The 13547-nt window shown below is 33.0% G+C and overlaps 1 protein-coding gene across 5 annotated transcripts in view; it reads left to right on the top strand.

Annotated features, from left to right (window-relative positions):
- The first annotated feature begins 535 nt into the window (after window positions 1–535).
- Window positions 536–13547, top strand: part of LOC143195398 (uncharacterized) — an 87025-nt gene continuing 74013 nt past the window's right edge. For 3 of the 5 annotated variants that reach the window (XR_013005526.1, XM_076402475.1, XM_076402473.1), the window contains exon 1: window positions 536–896. The gene's annotated coding sequence lies outside the window, so the exon portion shown is untranslated. The remainder of the gene's footprint in view (window positions 897–13547) is intronic. The other 2 variants (XM_076402471.1, XM_076402474.1) reach the window with 1 other exon arrangement.

Here is a 13547-nt window from a genome sequence, read left to right as displayed (position 1 = left end):
TGAAAATACATGAGTATTGACTTATTTTAAAGTTATAAACTAAATTAAGTGAATCTTGTTAGAAGTTAAAAACAAAAAAAGTAAAGTAAAGTTATTATAAAGTTAGAAATATTATATTTTTTGCTATTTTACATAATTATTTATGAAAAACCCTTTTAATGCATTTAAACGGGATATTTTTGTATGTAATAGTAGATAAAACCTTTAAAATATTCTATGTTTATATTTTTACACGCAGCAATGAAAAATTTACGTCTTTTAATTGCATAATCAGCATCAAGTAACATCCGTGTACATCATTTGAATAATTATTCTTATACTCCACCCAAGTAACATTGAAATTCAGCGAATTAGTAGAAATATTATATAATTAAAAGAGCAACAATACGTTAAAAACTTCCCACAAGCTTAGAGACATCCGTGCGGACGATCCCGGCCCATGAACCGACCGACCGTTTTCCCAGTGCGGACGGTGTCGGTACCATCGGAGGAGGGGTGGCATTCCATTACGTCAAGGTTCTTCGTCGATCCAAGTAGTACCGGCAACTCGACCAGACAAAGAAGAACAGTCACGGCCTCCATGACAGTCCAGCCCGTACGCTTCGGATGCTGATGCCTGTGCCGACGGTCCGCGTCCCTTCTGTGTCTTCGACGCCGATTCCAGTCCGATAGAACGTGGAATATTCGTGATTGTGACGTAATTCGTGAGTTTTTTCCTCTTTCCAACGGCGGGTTCAGTGCGTAGATATCGTGTGCTTTTGGTGCTATGTGAATCCTTTTTCGTGAAACAGCAAAACGTGTGGTATTCGCGCCTGGTGCAAGGTTGTGTTAATGTAGGGTCAATGGAATCGGTTGTTTCTGACGTTGAATCAAGATCGTGTTAAGGTCCTGACACAGTAAGTGCTCTGGTAGAGTTATAAAGTAGTTGTAGATCGTTACAATTAAAATTTGTTGGTATACGGTTGCTCTCTAAACATCGTTAACTTTATAAAATGTTTTTGAAGCTTTTTCAAATTCTCGGTGCTAGAATGGATGATAAAATTAACATTGTCTTAATTATAAAGTATATATTTCTTTCTACACTACGTTATAAAACATTTTATGTTACAAAACAAGAATAATTTATACGAATATTAAACTGGTTCAATATCAAACAGATCAAGATACTACTGATATGTGTACATCTATATATTATTTATTAATTTTTGTATATCTCACATAACTGAAGTTATCAGTTATTCCAAGTCAGACTTTTATTGAAAATTTAATTGTAATTTCCTTTTTATCATATGACTACACGTTTTTTTACGACTTGGGTAACTATATTAAACAAGTTATTACATTAAAATAAAAGAGAATAGACTTAGTATTATTATTTTAAAAATCAAATATTATGAATGAAAATATTATTTTATTTACGAACCATTAACGATGCGTATTTTTAGTTTAATGTATATCCACTAGGACACACTAGCACCTTTAATTTTTCCCAGCGATTCTCCTCATCCAACAGTAGTCCGATATCAGTGAAACGCTCCATTTTTTGGTATCTTCTCTCAATCTCTTTAATGTCCAGTAATTTCGAGAACCACTACTTTCCCGAATGAAGAAAATTTCATTCACATTCTTTTGACGATTTGATTATACTTGGGATATTTATAGTTGTATAAATATTTCTCTATGACCTCTTTGAAAGCAACTCACTTTCCTTTCGTGGTAGGTATGACATAAGCCGTCTACAATGTCTGGTCTGACGAAAACATCTTTCCTTACCTTGGCTTTTGAGATGCCTGAAAAATTTATAACTAAAAAAATAAATGTGAATACAATTATAACGAGTTTACTATCAAAATCCAATAATTCTTAACAAATATTTTATTATTGAATATTTTCGAAAATATGGTTTTTGAAACCAAGACTGAATTCATTATGCATTCATTAACTGTATTCATTCACCATCAGTAGCAATTTATTGCAACAACATCTTATCATCCTCGCACATAAGCAGCATTTTGGACATATAAAACCCTCTTTCAGCTTTCATTCACTTGACCATCATTCCAATGGCTATTGAACTTCTGGAACTAGTTGATTGGTCACCATTTACTGACTGAAAGTATTGTTTCAAACGGTTTCAATATGACTATTTAGTTGCTTGTTCAGGCAAAAAATTATGATTATTCTGTGGTGTGTTGTGACGAGTCCAACGCCAGTGCACAATAGGGGTCAGCAAGATATAGTGTATTAAAGCCGGCTTGGTGGCGCAGTGGTAAAGGCGACAGGACGGTCCTCCTTCTATCGCGATTGTTCTAGACAAGACTGTAAAATCCGACAAGGAAAATGATCCCAGTTATGCCAGTAATCAGGCTGGGTAAGACCGGATGTCTTCTGGGATGATTTCTAAGTTGGTCACTCGCCAGTCGGCAGACTTAATGCCGAGGACCGTGGTTCAGTTAAAACTAAGTGAAATTGAAATTACTGATATATTTTTGCTAACAGACCAGAAATAACGAGTAAGAGAAACAAAGTTGTCCTATTACTGGACGACGCTTTCCTACACGTTGCAAGCTTTTTGAAGAATGCACTGTTGCAGCTCTAATGGGAAGTTCTGCTGCAGGTATACACATATCAAATCAGCTCTAAAGACTTCCAACTTCGCCTTCCGCCCTCTTGAACAATGAGAAAATTCACTTAAATTAATCTGTTTAAGTTATAAAATGCTACGAATTGATTCCAACATCTAGTACTGAAACTTTTTACATTTATATATTCATTTATAAATATTTTCAAAATGTAAAATCTATTCAATATATGTATATGTACGTGTGTTACCATTTGAAATATTAACTAAATTTATCCAGTTTATATAATGGGTAGTACATCAACAAAAAATGTGTTTGAATAAAGTTTTTAATTTATAATATTATTTTTTGTCTATCACATAGTCTCATGCAAGTAATAATTTTTAAAAACACTGTTACTGTTAAAAAGTATATAGTGGTGGATGATAATTATACTATATACGCTTATTACAAAAACTGTGTAAGGGTTTTTCTTTTATATTCATTATTTTATTATAAAATTATTGTTGGTTAAATGACATGCATTTTGGCAGGTTTTTATTCAAGTGTCTCCCCTTTTCAGATATTTTGTTTGAAGCAGAAGTGCTAATAATTGAAAGGAGCAATGTCTTATAAATATAAACATTTTGATCAATATATATTATACCAATTTTTTTTAACAAAAACATTTCTAAAATGAAGAAATTATCAGAGCACATAATGTTTTACAGCTTTTTAAACAGGTAATAAAAACTTAAAGTAAAACATTAATATTCATAGAACAATATTCCGTTATGTAATTAAATTCCACCAAAATTAAATATTTCGTTAATATTTTAATTTTATTACAACGTTGAAAACCAGGAAGCAAAAAAATCAATAAAACACATCAATAACCCAAGATAAATAACGAGAATTCCTCATTTGCAAACAGATTAGTTTTATTCGCGTCCTTGAACTTCGATGCTATGCAATTACAGTTCGGTAAACCATAAACTAAAAGAATGTCGATGGATCTACCAATTATGAGATCCTTAACTACGATCTAAAATTATTCCCCGTATTATCATTATTATTATTATTTTCTAGCTTCGTCACCTGCCATAATGGCCTTGATGTTCGACTATTTAATGATCTACGGCTTTATCGTCTTGGTTTAACATAATGTGATATATTTTTCCTCGAATTAGTATGCGAATATATTTTTATTGATAATTAATGAATTAGAAAAATATTCAAATTCTATCTAGGACTACCTAAATCCGGATACATTTCTTCATATTAAATTTAGTTAAAAGTGGATTAAAATTAAATTATTTCGAAATTAAAACAATTTTTTTCATACCTCGGTCGAAAGTACATATTTTCGTCCCTAATAACAGGGAAAAAAGTTAAACATTTACTCCCTGTGAGAAGTACACCCGCACCCTCTATAACGGAGGGAGGAAAGAATTTCTTATGCGTATTTATACTCGTAACTAGGGACTATTTGTACTATTGTTGCAACAAATCGTTTACCGCTGTCATTAACATTGCTACCTCTAACTTTAAAAATAATCATTAATGTTGTTTTGAATGTTGTTAATAACGTATGGCTATGAAAAAAAAATCCTATACGTCACACAGACCAAAAGTTGACATCTCGAAAGTTCAACTTTTGACCCTTGTACCCTTGTGTTGTAATACACTATATTTTTTATATATTTTTGAGTCTCCTTTTACCAACGAGGGTTTATGTGGACTGGACCTAGTTTAACGTCAACGATCAACTTAAAAATCATTCCAAAAGACATCCGGTCTTATCCAGGTTGGCTACTGGCGTGACTGGGATCATTTTCCTTGACAGGCTTTGCATTTTTGTCTAAGTACAATCTCAAATGTTAAACAATCATAAATATAAATTTACGGCTATGCCCCTGCAGGATTCGAACCCGCGACTATCGCAATAGTAGGAGGACCGTGCTTTTGCCTTTACCACTGCGCCAACCAAGCCGGCGAAATAAATTAATTGAATGCAAGATTCTGTATAAAATTAAATCAATTTTATTTTTCGAAAGTTCACCGATATTTCGTTTCAAATTCACCGATTGAATTGGTCGATTCAGTTAGTCACGCCAAAAGAAGTAAACTAACTTATCATAGTTGATATTAATCCAAACATATCACTAGATTGTGACTTAATAACAGGACAATTGCTGCAAAAACTGTAATGAAACGGAATTATAAAACTCACTAACTTGATCAACGCAACATTTCGACTAAAACATGTCCCAGACGTTCGAAAGAAGGCTGATTTCATTATTCCAAACCTGGAAAATAACCAAATGAAATAAAAGCTATACATCAGTTTGGGTTTAATAACAAACATTCAACAATTGACCAGGTGCTTAAAATAACAGATGTAATTGAAAAAACTTGTGAAATAAAATATGTATATAATAATCGTTGTACTAACTAAATAAAAATAAACAAAAACCTTTTTTAACCTATCTACTACACGCATTTTGTCATTATATAATTTATATTAAATTAGATTTGTTTTGTTCCTAATTTCATTGTATGTATATGACACAAAATTATATTTTCGTTCTTGTATTGTTTGGGCTCTGCACCGACGTCAAACTAATCAGTTGGTAGTAATTAAAATAATATTGTAAATAGATGAATAGGTTTAGGTAGGTATTAAGCTAAATTGTGTATATAGTAGAATATAAAATACGCATAGTAGATAGTTTAAATAAGATTTTTATTCCGCTATTACGATTATTATATACATACCTTATTTTAAAACGTTTTTTTTGTGTCATTTTCTTCTTAGTGTTACATATTTACTCAATAAATTAGGCTGTAATTTTATTAAGTATTACAACGGATAGGCCAAGTAATTGTGTAGCCCATATAAAAAAAAAGGAATAAAGAAAGAATAATTGAAAGTAAAGAACCATTAGAGGTAAGTTGAGAAATTTTCTAAACAAACTAGAACGACAGCAAAAAGTCATTGCTTCTGCCGAACGTTCTAACCAATACAACATAGACGCAGTTGCCTGCAATATTTATACGGCATCCTATATAATATGGTTAGTGCTTAAAGAGCAAATTGAACGGCTTTTGCACTGAAAGACTCTGGTAAGCAAACCCTTACTAAAAATTCCTCAATCACCCCTGAAAGACATAACGGTCCGGTCCCTGCTTTCATCATCAGCTTACCTAAATAACTTCAAAGTATACAATTAGTTGTTTGTACATCCCCATAATATTTCAGGGAATTCCGCCTATAATTCCACCACCTAGAAATCCTAACCGTTGAGGAGTTGTGTCTTCCCTTCAGCACTTTTCACATCAGCTCAGCAACAACCTTATACACAAATATCTGATTATTTTAGATAAAAATATATATGAAAACATTGTAAGTGCCTTTGAATTTTGAGGATTTTCCTCGATTTCCTCTTGGTTCTGGTGTTTAAACACCACAGTTGTTGTGTGTTGGTTAAAAATTACAGCTACAGAAAAATGTTACCGAAACAACACACTGAGCTATTGCGATTTTACATTAAAGCCAGAATGTTTAGAGTTAAACAAGAGGAAGCTGACTCTACAATAAAAGAAGCTAAAGCAGGTGTACCAAAAGGAAGTGTATTGGAGACAATGCTTTACCTATTCTACACATGTAATATACCGCAAATGAAAAATTACGATGGCTACATTTGCATATGACACCGCGATATTTGTTGCCGGAGACAATAGCGAAGAAGCCACACAAAAATTATAATAATATAAATAAATGGACACAAGCTTGGAAAATAAAAATTAACGAAAGTAAATCTGTACATGTGCAGTTCACCTACAATCAGACCATACAAGCATCAATAACATTAAATAATTCTATCATTCCATATAGTAACAGTTCTAAGTAGCTCGGAATGAATCTTGGTGACTTGACCATCGCTGAATATCCAATTTATTTCATAATTATTTTAAATTAGGAGATCCATACAGAGATATAGATCCTGTACTCTATTTGCTTATGTATTGATAATAGTACAAATGAAATAAATGAAAATAAATAAGTCTTTATACAAATTGATTATTATATTAATGCTAATGTATCTACATTTAAACCACTTGCACGTCTTGCACAGAATAATATTAATCGTCTTGCACAGAATAATATTTTTGGATAGTCTTCATATTTACTATCGATTTTCTCAAATTTGGCCGCCCACATATTGGTTTTTCCAGTATCGAACTAGCCTCTTAAAACTTATTGACCCATAGAGCTTGCAAGACGCACTGTACCACTCTGAACTTAATAACTTAACTTAATTAAAACAATGTTTTTTTGTGATTTTTCAATAATTAAATCAATTGAAAGTGTATATGATGGGACCCGATTTATAACTTAATTGAAAATGATGACTAATTGGTCATTATGAAATCTAAAACAAATTGAAATTCTATTTCAGGCTACTTCATCGAATCACGAAATGCAATGCTACCAATGGTCTAAAATACGTGTTCTCGCCTCGGAAATTATGTATGTACATGGCTGAGATCTTGTACTGTTTCATTTGTGATGTCGTTAACCTCGTCGTTTATTAATTACGTGCCTAATGAAATGACCACTGAATAAAACGGAATTTATTACAACACGTGCTCATTCTAAGCGCCGATCTTAATCAACTGGGCGTAAGCCATAACGTTGCCAATGTTTATTAACGTTATAAACATCAGCGCTAATAAATTCTACTCTTCCTCCACTCAGTCCAAGGCTTTGCTCTAATTAAAGATGCAAGTTATCCACTTTAATTAATATCAAACTTTAAATTGTCTTATATAAGACATCAATCGAATAGTTATAAAAACATATTTATGTTATATCAACAAATTAGAATGATTCTATTGAGTACAAACAACATTCAAATGTTATAACATAGGTCAGCTATGAAAACAACAAATTCAACAACTGTAATTAACTTAGCAAGAATTATTTTATGTGCTGCATTTGAAAATAATAATAAAATAGTTGCATCGTCCACTAATTTCGCACATTTTTAACCGACTTCAAAAAAGGCGAAGGTTCTATGTTCGGCTGTATTTTTTTAATGTATGTTATCTTCGCCGATTTCTTCGTCAATTATGGACCGATTTTCAAAATTCTTTTATTAATCGAAAAAGTGCACTTGCGAAGTGGTCCCATTGGAACCAAATCAGGACCTGTTGGGGGAAGGTAGGGAAATCGAGAGAAAAACCTCAGATTTCACGTGCTTGCAATATTTTCAAAATTTTTTATCTAAAATAATCAGATATTGAATGATGAAAAATCGGAAGTAGGTCAGTGTAAAATTCAGTCGGTTTGCTTCTTAAGCACTAACCATATCATATGAGACGTAGTAGAAACTACTGAGGCAACTCTTTCTATAGTGTAACGATTAGAACGTTGGGCTCACACGCCGAGGTCGTGGATTCGATTCTCAACAGGGCGGCAACTTTTTTTTATTCTAGTTTGATTGGAACATTTGTTAAATCACCTAGAATAGGTGCGGAACCCAGGGCCTCAAATATTCCTTATTTTCAATAATTATTTCTTTATTCCTATTTTTCCTCCTATGTTGTACTTTTCTTTGGGCTATCCATTGTAATACTTACTAAAATAACTGCGTAATTTATTGAATAAATATGTAACACTAAAAAGATAAAAATATTTTTGACCAAATTTGAACTCAGTTCAAAAAATAAATAAGGAACTCACTAAAAGTAAAAACTAATCAAGCTTAGATTTTTGACATAAAAAAACTGTTTAAAATAAAATATGTATATAATCATTATAATAACTATATAAAAATAAACAAAAAACTTATTTAACCTATTTACTATAAATATTGTATATTCTACTATATACATAAAATTTAGTTTAATACTTACCTAAATCTATTTATCTATTTACAAAATTATTTCAACTATGAGGGTCACTATTTATATTTCAGGAATACGAAAAAAAAAAAGAAATAGTTAAGTTGCGAATATATTTTTATTGTTTTTCAAAGTACTCGCCACGATGATCGATACATTTTTGCACACGCTTAAACCAATTTTCAAAGCATTTATTCCATTCTGAATGAGGTGACAAAACATGATTTTTGAACGCTTCAATAGTTTCATTGGGCGATGAAAATTGTTGATCAGGCAGTTTATTATTCACGGATGAGAACAACAAGAAATCATTGGGTGTCAAATAGTCTCTTGTTTCAGACGTTGTGTGAGAGCTCGCATTGTCATGATGAAGAACAATCCGGCATCTCTTGTTTGTTTTCCTTATTTCACCGAAGACTTTTGGCAAACAATTGTGTATCAATTAGAATTTACCGTTCTACGAACCTCTAGAGGCATTGTTGCAATATGTTGTTGCAATGTGTTATTGTTCTTTGAAGTGCTTCGTGCGCGAACAACTTTTGTTGGATTTGGTCCTGTCACGATTTTATAAACGTCTTTCGAAGCACCGTGATTAAATTTCTTAAGCATTTCTTTGCGCCAATCGACACGAGCCTTTTTTGAGCGATTGTTAAATTGTGTGGGATCCAACGCGAACATAACTTTCGCACAGCTAAGTGTTCATGAAAAATCGCATATATGCTGGTGGAACTAATGCTTAGGGATGCCTCAATCTTACAATAGGTGACATGACGAATTTGTTTAATCATTTTGCACACAGCATCGATGTTTTCTGGCACAACAGCCGATTTTGGACGACCTTCACGAAACTCGTCGGACAGCGTACTACGACTACGATTTGAATTCACTAAACCAGCGATGCACGGTGGTTTTTCATGAAGCTTCATCGCTAAAAGTCAAATTAAGTTGATCGATGCACTCTTGTTGTGATAATCCACGTCCAAAACCGTAAACAATCATCGCACGAAAATGTTCACGATTCAGTTCCATTTATTGCCGAGACGAAACTTTCAACTAAATATAAAATAAACAAATAGCGCCCGTGTGAGAAAGTGTTCTGAGTACGTATATCGTCAAAAATGTCAAACTTTACGATGGAACCGTCAGATGGACTCACATGACAACAGTGTTGCCAGTTCCCTAAATATAAATAGTGACCCCCGTACTACCAACTGATCAGTTTGAAGTCGGTGGCGAGCAACAAACTGTTTTTTCTTTAAATATTTTAGCTATGAGGTTATTTTTAAATATTGATCAAATCCCAGTATTATAATATCGATCCTGTTAGCCTAATCTGAAAGAATACGTAATACGATTATTCTGTCATATTCATGAAGCATGTAATGTGGGTATTAATACCGTTAATACCACTCGTTTAAAATTTTCTTTTAATGTTGTATGCATATGTTATATATCATATTAGATATACTGTTACAATAATATTAGCAATTAATTAGGTTTAACAAAGTAACAAGGATTAGGTTTACAACTAAAGTATCGAATGTTTTTTAAAAGTAACAGAATATTCGATACCCAATTTTTGCATTCATATTATAATTTGCGAATACCCACATATTTCTTAATATTGACATTTTGAAAATGTATGCAAATATTTTGTGAGCATCTTCGTTCGAACATTGAGTAACTGAAACTAATTTTTTTTATTTCTTATAGTATTTATCATAAAACATTTTCTTAATCTTATCTTTATTTTACCTTTAATGTCCTTATTTCTAAAGCTTTAAGACGTTAAGTAAGGCTTCCAAGTCTGCGTCTTCAAGTAACCTTCTTTCTTCGACCACTGTGTGGATTTCAAACATAAATATCATGATGGTGTCCTTTATTTCAGTGATGAGAGCTTCACCATCAATATTTAAATGCAATCAAGGAGACTCAGTCGTAGATATCTTCATATTGAAACAGAATTTTTTTTCAAGTATGATGTAATATTATTAGTTGCTGCTGATAAACTTACAATTCCTCTCTACAATAATTAAGCACTTAAAACTTGATACTTATCTAGGAAGGCCCATTGGCACTTATTAGTCTCGAACAAAATAGGTTAGTAGCCCTTGTCAGTGGTTTTTCCATTTACTACACAAGATTACCAGGTTTAATTATCTTAAGTTGCGTCCTAGTTTAGTGTTGTCCAAGAGTTGGAGCCCTTCAGTGTGAACATAGAAGTGGAGTCTTTCCTTATGTTTTGTTGCAAATCTTTTAATTCCTAGAGCAGTTGAAATCTGTAAAAAAGGTATCGGTACAGTATGTGTACACTCACAAAATTTAACCATTGTCTAATTATCGTATATCGCATGTACAGAGGAGGTAAAGAGCAGCACCCAGAATACTGGCTTGCGATAGATCTGCTTTTGTTTATTTGCAGCAGAATGAAGCAGAAAGTGAATTAAAATTTTCACTGGGTAGCAGCAGAGGTATCTCTGTCTAATGCTGCAGAAAAAGTAGAAGTAACGGTCAATAAAATCTACGAATGGTCTAGACTAGAAAATACAGCTTAATAACCCTAAATCTGTCCATGTTAATTTTGTGTTTCGGCGAAATAACAAAAACCTAATTATATCACTTGACAGATGCCAGATTCCTAAAGCAGAATCAGTCATGTACCTCAGAATATATCTAGATGGTAGGTTAAATTGGAAACACCATGTTATACAAAATCAGAGCAAATTAGATTCAACGTCAAACAACTGTACTGGTTAGTCGGACGATACTCTCAAATTGACCTAATATCAAAGAAATTGGTTTATCAGTCAATTATAAAGCCAATTTGGACCTATGGTGTGCAAATATGGGGTTGCACCAAACTAAGTAAACAAAAACTTACATTTATTTGTAATTTATTTATTAGTTGCACTAAACAAATTACCCAAAACAACGTGCTACGACTAATTATCAATGCTTATCTCTATGGAATCAACGAGGAACTGTAAGTTCACTTCAAAATCAAATGGATATACGAAGTGATCGAAGATTTCGCTTTAAAACATGAAATAAAGTTGCTAAATCACACTAACGTAAAAGCAATACACCTACTGCAAAACCCTCAGGAAATCAGAAGATTGAAGCGAACCAAACCACAAGAACTTGTAAGTGTTTTCTTAACTTTAGTTGGGAAATACATACTGATGTATTAATCCGATACTCGCCTTGCTTGTATATTAATGCACAACAGAACAGTAACAATAAATTAATTTTTAAACTAAGTACTAGGCATACCAAATGTAAGATGTAACTAATTTAAAACAAATCCAATGGAAAATCATTATCACTCAGGCCTAAATTAAATAATTTTTACATTGGGATATTTCGGCGTAGTTGTTACTCGATTTTATTGTATAAGGTCTACTTTATTGTGTAAGTTGTTAAATGAATTAGTTCAACTGAAAAGTTCTGGGCCTATTATAATAAAACACATTTTTTTGGCAAAATTAGTTTTTTTTTATTCAACATAATTCCCTTCACGGATGATACACTGATTATAGCGACCCTCCAACTTTTCGATACAAGTTTTGTATTACGATTTGTCCTTTGCTTCAAAATAGGCCTCAGTTTCGGCGATCACCTCTTCATTCGACGAAAATTTCTTCTCAGCGCGCATTCTTTTGAAGCCCATTTCATGGATTTTTCCCATCGTTTTCACTGACTTGTGACACGGTGCATTGTCTTGGTGAAGCAGCACTTTCTGTTTACTCAAATGCGGCCGTTTTTCGGCGATTTCGTCGTTTAAACGGTCCAATAACGCACTGTAATAGTCGCTGTTGATTCTTTTTTTTTTCAAGATAGTCATTGGAAATTATTCCATGCGCATCCCAAAATACAGACGCCATAACCTTGCCAGCCGACTGTTGCGTTTTCCTACGCTTTGGAGCGGGTTCATCGTGCGTAGTCTACTCAGATGACTGTCGATTGGACTTCGGAGTGAAATGATTGAGCCATGTTTCATCCATTGTTACATATCGATGCAAAAAGGTTTATTACGCTTAAACATCTTCAAACACTGCTTCGAATCATCAGCTCGTCGTTGTTTTTGGTCAAAAGTGAGCTCACGCGGCACCCATTTTGCACAGAGCTTTCTCATACCCAAATATTCCTGAATGATATGATATACACGTTCAGTTGATATCTTTAGAGTGTCTGCTATTTTATTCAATTTCAACTTACAGTCATTTAAAATCATTTTGTGGATTTTTTAAAATGTTTTCGTCATTAACTACCTCTTTTGGGCGTTCACTGCGTTCACCGTCTTCGGTGCTCATTTCACTGGTTGATTTTCCTAGGGCAGTGTTCGGAAAGTCAGCATCAAGCCAAGTTTTTGCTTCAACTGTATTTTTCTCTTCAAAAAGCAATATTTTATCAACATGCGAAATTCCATTTTATCAATTTTTTTCACAATAACAAAAGTTGCTTCACTCAAAATGCTATAATTCACAAACTAATGATCCGAAAGCTATCAAATTTATACACGCATCTTTTGAGGGTTAAGGCTAACTAAAAAACATATGGATTTAATTCTAGTAGCGCCATCTATGTGTCAGGCCGAGAACTGTTCAATTGACCTGTTAGAAAGACCATCGCACATATTACCCACTGGAGCGTAATTGGCGTCCAATGAGAGCTTCACATTACGCGCTAGTGCATTATTGGCAGCGAACGTATTGATACAAAATATTTAAATACTCTGTCAAAAGAGCGCTTAATTGGTGCCACTTTGACAGTGTGAAGGTTGACATTACTAATATTTATACCCGTCTATTCTTTGTAGTTTAAGTTTAGTGTAAATAAAGTCCTTTTAACTTTGCCATTATTTTTTCGCTTATAATCAGGAAGAAAAATACGCATAACAACTACAAAATCGTTTTTTGTTTCATTTTATTTTCGGAATATTCGCAAAGTTGCAAAACAAAAAACAAAACTCTATACCTTTTATATAGTTTATAGCTACAATTCAAGTACAAGCGATAGTAGAAAAACAACAAATATAACAAAAGAAATGAGCATTAACTCGACAAGACCGTATCT

Source organism: Rhynchophorus ferrugineus, unplaced genomic scaffold, assembly GCF_030347505.1.
Source record: "Rhynchophorus ferrugineus isolate W39M unplaced genomic scaffold, kcgeb_rfMv2 rfM4, whole genome shotgun sequence".
Classification (NCBI taxonomy): Eukaryota; Metazoa; Arthropoda; class Insecta; order Coleoptera; family Curculionidae; genus Rhynchophorus; species Rhynchophorus ferrugineus.
Note: the sequence above shows the minus strand (reverse complement) of the source record. Positions and strands in the feature narration are given on the sequence as shown.